The sequence below is a fragment of the Rhinolophus ferrumequinum genome, chromosome 6, assembly GCF_004115265.2.
Source record: "Rhinolophus ferrumequinum isolate MPI-CBG mRhiFer1 chromosome 6, mRhiFer1_v1.p, whole genome shotgun sequence".
In the NCBI taxonomy this organism is placed as follows: domain Eukaryota; kingdom Metazoa; phylum Chordata; class Mammalia; order Chiroptera; family Rhinolophidae; genus Rhinolophus; species Rhinolophus ferrumequinum.
In genome coordinates, this window is record NC_046289.1 from 70,758,211 (window position 1) to 70,764,210 (window position 6,000).

Consider the following 6,000-nt stretch of genomic DNA (forward strand, 5'->3'; position numbering starts at 1 on the left):
GTCCCCAACATGACATTCATTCGAATATCAGGATTAAAAACCAAATTCAACTGAAATCTGTGTATGTAAACAAACTGAATCTAAGATATTTCTTTGATAATCCTGAAAATTAAACCAGTATGCAAGAAATTGAAACTACAAAATAGTGCATGCACTTAATGAAAGATTCACAAAGAAAGCAGCAGTGTAGTACACGAGAGGGGGTTTAAAGATGAAGCACTCCTGCCAGAGAGAAGCTCCTTATTTAACCTGTTGATTCCATCTGCGGTTGTGTTCAAAAAATCTCCAGACTTCATTTCACTTAATACAGGCCAGTTCTTTTTCAGTCTCGTTTGCTAAGGGGATGTAAAAACAACTAGTTTAGTTGTCCTGGGAATTAAGTATGTACTTGATATCGGAGACCTTCAACCTACCACTGAAAAGCAAATCAGCTTCATCCACGAAGTCCCAAGAAGGCTTCAGGGCTTTCAATAGAAACCCAAGCCGCTCTTCCAGCCCTACAGGGACTTGCTGTTGGGGTGACACATCTTGGAAGCAATGTAGCTGCTAAGGCTTTGTGAAGGGCAGGTTGACACCTGCCAAGAATTTGGTAGAGATTAGTCATTAATTGGCTCAGTCCTCCAGGAAAGACTCCCAGGCCCACGAGATGCCAACAGGGTGTGATTCCATGAGCAAACCTGCTCCACCAGCTCTACATAAACAGTTGGTTCTCTTAGTTTAAGGCTTTGATTCCTGAGGAAAATGAAAATCTCTCCAAGAGAATAGCACTTCGGGGGAAAAAAAAAAAAAGAAAAGAAAAGAAAAAGAGACTAGATAGCACTTTGATCCCACATTGGGCATTCACTGTTCACCGAGAGAAACAAGCTAATTCAAACAAAAGAATGCAGAACCGGCAGGAGGTGGGGGGCAGGAAGTTGGCGGTATACTTTTCACACTCCACAGTTGCCTGGGATTGAGCCTTTTTGTTCATCATTTGTGCAATTAGTTGAGAGGCCTATGCTTCCTTCTTTATCATTGACTTTGGGAAGCCACTAGTTTGGCACACTACCTATGCCCTTTGACATAGACCAAAAAAAAAAAAAAAAAAAGCCCAACTACTCGGGGAAACTGGCACAGGGCCTCTGGTAGGGTCCTTAGAACGAACAGATCCAACTAGAAAGTCCAGGGACATGGGCTGACTTCGGATCTCAGACCTTGGCTGTCCCCAGTCTCCCAAGCTGTCCATGGTAAACCAGGTACAGCGTTGACTAGCTACGTAGTAAATGCTGCATCGTCGCTCACATTGTGTTTCTGCTTGGCTGTGAATTTGATGGCTTGTCGAGGAATCTGTTTTCAGTACAGTTTTTGGTTAAAGCATTTTGTCAATATTCCCGGCCTCTGCTTTTCTCTCTTGGTGAATGTCCTTTGAGAGCAATAATGATGATCAGCTCTTTGTAATCGTGAAATCTGTACCTAATCTCTGGATTCAAATATCCAGGTGTCTACTGTAAATACTGGGATCACAGCAAAGGATGTGGAGCCTGGGCTGCTTTTCTGTATCATCCGAGCATTATTCTGGATATTAAAGAAATTTACCCACACAGTAGTCCAATGTGAAACACACAAATAAGAAAATGGTCTCAGGTTACCCTGATGGGTCCATCTGTGTAGAGATCCCACACATACTTGCATGGCCTGGCCTTTTAAGAAGGAAGGAGTTAATACACAGTATAGATACATGTTCCTCTTGCTACCTTTGTGATTTCCCCCTTGGCTCTCAAGTTACCAATGACCAAATTGAGATGAAATAATGATAAGATTCCTGTGACTACACTTCCCTTTCCATCCAGGACAAGGGAGCTGGGCAGACCTCAAACCACAGCTTTTAGTTGGTACAGACCCCACAACAAAACAGAATAGTAGCATTGCCTCTTCAACTGCTGAAAAGGCATGTGTATACTGATTAAAAACAGTGAGTTCCTACTGACATCTGCAATTCCAACCCTATACCACAGGATTCTTCCCTTTCCATATTTGTATCTCCCTTCTCCAACAGTGAGAATCATCATTTGCTCATCTGCTCAATTTGCTCGAGGCTTGAAGAAGTTCAGAAGTGCAACACCCATATCATTGTGAAAAACCAACTTTTTAGTAAAGTTCCAATATTTGTTTGCAGTTCTTGTTGTCTTAAAATTGAAGGGATATAGTCAAATTCCTATATTTAATCATTGCTTCTGTTTATGAGGACACAGGTAGAACAAGTTGAACAACTCTAGAGACAATTAAGCAATAATAAGTAGAAGGCTGACATTTAAATATTCATATAAGATCAAAGAGGGCACATCCAACAGGGTAAATTACCCTCCCAAAGAACTGCACTGTCCCCCATCTCTTGATGAATTAAAGTGTGTGTGGGGGGGAGGGGCTACCATCTTAAGTTTTTCTGCGATTACTGGTTTCCAAAAAAGAAAAGAAAACAAGCCAAGACCCAGCTCTGCTCACTGGCCTTGACCATCATCCAGACTGACCCACATTAGGGTGCTTATGGCAACCTACTTATCCACAAGCCCTAATCTTATTTTATGTGGCCCTTGAATCAGCCTCCTACCACCAGATGCCCTCACGAGTGCCCTTAGGCTCCTGCTAAGACCAATTCGCCGAAGAGTTTCATTTCCCAGTTCCTGGCAATGGTTTTCTAGAGAATGATCCTGCGTAAACGCACTCCCAGCGGTGTCCTAGCAAAGGAATGGGCACTCTGACCTAACAAGCAGCGGCTCATACTCAACCCCCTTATCCCCAATATCACTAGTGGAGGGGGCCCTTATTTTTAGTAGTCCCACATATACCCAAAGATAAGCTTATAGACCAGCCACTTCCAGTCAAAATTCGTGAAGCTGTTGGCCATGATGTACTAACTATAGCCAATTTCCCTACTGTACCTTCCAGTAGACTGTAGTGGAAAAACAACACAGGCTGGCAGACAGCAGAGGAAAAGGTCATACAGATTTAAACTGGGGACTTGCAGGACCACCCTTCTGCCTGAAAAACCAGATTGCGTGGTTGAATCTTTTGGCAGGTCCTGTGGACCCAGAAGTAGGGCCAAGCCAGGAGAGTCAGAAACAAAAACTATTCTAGGTTTTTGGGGTTTTTTTTTTTTTTAAGTTTGTTTTATAGTCACTGTATTTTACAGTATGGCGATTAATAAATAATACAGATTTGCTTGGAAAATAAATAAACAAATAAAATTACCATTAATTCTATCACACAGAGATAACCTCTGCTAATTATCTCAGCATTTATTATTGTAATCTTTTTTTCTACGTTTAGACATACACTTTTTAAAACATACAGAGCTGCTAAGTACTGTTCGGCAATCCTTATGTTCACATTTTGCAGATGGGTCACTCAAGCTCTTCCAAAGCAGAAAATCATAAGGCTTCAATTAATACGGGGAGCTCCTATCCATAACTACTTCTGTCCTTTTTCATCTGTTAGAAGCACCCAGTATAACTTAGTCTACAGGGATTACTGCCCTCTGCAATTCTGAACGTGAGAAGAACCAATCATTACCTGGAGGGATTTTTTTTAAGACTTATATAAAGTCTAAGTTGTAAAATAACTGTTATTTGTTTCCTAGGGCTGCCATAACACAGTGACACAAACTGGGTGGTTTAGAAAAACAGAAATTTATTATCTCACAATTCCGGAGGCTAGAAGTCTAATATTCAAGTGTCAGCAGGGCCCTCTCCCTCCGAAGTTGCTGGAGAAGGATCTGTCCCAGGCCTGCCTCTCTCCTAGCTCCTGGGAGCCTCGAGTACTATTCCTCGGTTTGGTGATAGCCATCCATCTTCTCTCTGCGTCGCCTCATGTTATCTTCCCTCTGTGCATGTCTGAGTCTGCGTCCAAAAGTCTCCCTTCTATAAGGACACCCGTCATATGGGCTTTGGTCACCCCAATGATCTCATTTTAATTCCCTCCATAATGACCCCATTTCTAAATAAGGTCTCATTCTGAGGTACTCTGAGGTACTGGAGATTAGGACTCCAATGTATCATTTTGGGGGACACAATTCAACCCATAACAATAACCAAGCAAGAAAAAGACTGTCCAGTTTCCTAGATGAACAGACTGTAGACCAATGCTGCGTAATACACATGGGAAGGACTTCCGAGCCACTACTGAGAAGATCAGCAGCGTCCTCGACTCCATCACAGAGCCCTGGCAGGACAAGGCAGTCTTGACTGGCATAGGACAGTTACCTAGTATTTTCCAAATACATGTGTGCCTCTTCTCTCCTGGCCGGAGCAAATGCAAGAAACTAAAGCAATGGAAGCAGTATTTAAAGCTCCTACTATGTTTGCAAGGAGCACCTCTGGAGGCTTTAGTCCTGCACATCTGGAGCCTAGCTTGACAGTGTGCTCTCTGAGAGAGCAACTTGGAAATTCTCCAAGGGAAAGTTTCCTTCCTAAATTCCCAAGCATCACCTCTCAGGGGCTCTGAGGGCTTAAATATCAGAATAGAACAAAATGAAGACCTTGGGCTATGCACTATCTATAACCAGGATGAATGGACCATTAACTTGATCCTGACCAATTTCTTAAAACTATTAATGAAAGCACTTGGGTGTGTTTTTTTTTTTATCTCCACAGTGAATAAGTTCTATTCAAAAATCAGTAACCCTCGTTTCATTTTTACTCAGAATCCTTTTTCCTTTCTTTTCTCTATTTGTCACTGCAGTCACCTCCTCCAATGCCCCAAACCTTTGCACCCTCTTTCCTTCATCATCTTCTGAGATCCACTGTCCAGGCAAACCTGATTACTCCTTTGTTTGGTAACTCATTTGCTCAGCAAATAATTATTGACCTATGTTGAAACCTATGGATGCAAAAGAGAGAAGACACTGTCCTGCCCCCCAAGTACAGAGACTAACAGAATGAGGGCCAGAACCATGATACAGAGAATCACTGCAGTGAAGACTGAAGGTGCTCGTCCTCCCCAAGCACAAACACTTCCCTTCTCCAGGCCTCTTTTGTCCCTGCTCTTTGGCACAGATGGGGACACTAGCACCAAAGTCTGAACTGCAAAGGGTAGAGCCGTTACATGATCGAAGAAAAAGGGTGAGTGAAGAGTGACAAAGCATGGCTTACGTCCAACATTCCATTTAGAAGTACAGGCCTCTGGTCTTTTCTTCCCATTGGTTCCAAGTCCCTGGGCCACATGCCAAGATGCTATGCCTTTCAGAAAGTAGTCTTGCCCTATCAGGAGGTAGCCTAACCTTCTCATTCCATAAGCCAAACCCTTCTCAAGGATACAGGTCAGGTAGGAATGTAGAAATTAGAGGAGGTGTCAATAGAACCCTGCAAGGATACTTTCAAAGTCAATACATACAACATATTTACATACATACAACTTGAAGCAGGGAAGACAGAAAAGAACCACAAGTTCAAGGTAGGAGCAATTAGTTCAGAGTGGGAGGGCTGAGAGCCTACCTAGAGTTAAGAGCACTCTGAGAAGCCTTGAAGAACAGCAGAAACCACCTTCCCACCAACTAGCACCAGCTCCAAAGAGGATGAAGGGAAAGATAAGCCATCTTTATGCCACAGACCTCTGCTGAGCCACAGGATTTAAAGCTATGAGGTTGGACCAGAGGTGGGCAGGGAGCGAGGCAAGAGGAACGACAAGGCTTGTTTTTCTTCCAATGAACATATTATCTAAGTTTCCGGGACCCTGAGATTTCTACTAAAGATTCTAGGCTTTTCGGCAATGATTTTCATACCACAATATGCTCGAGACTGCCCGGTGACCACGGCATGCCACACACAGTGCTTTCCCTTGTATTTTGTCCTGAGAAGAGCAAGGTGTGCTCTTGGGGAGGTAAGGTGAATTCAGGCATCCAGGGGGCTTGTACCTCTCCAGGTCCTCTTCCCTCTTCTGGAAGTGCTCTAGCTATACTGTGCTTTCAGTTTCTTCAAGAACTGACTTCCCTTCCACCTCATCTCATGGGGAAGCTCCTCACCCTTA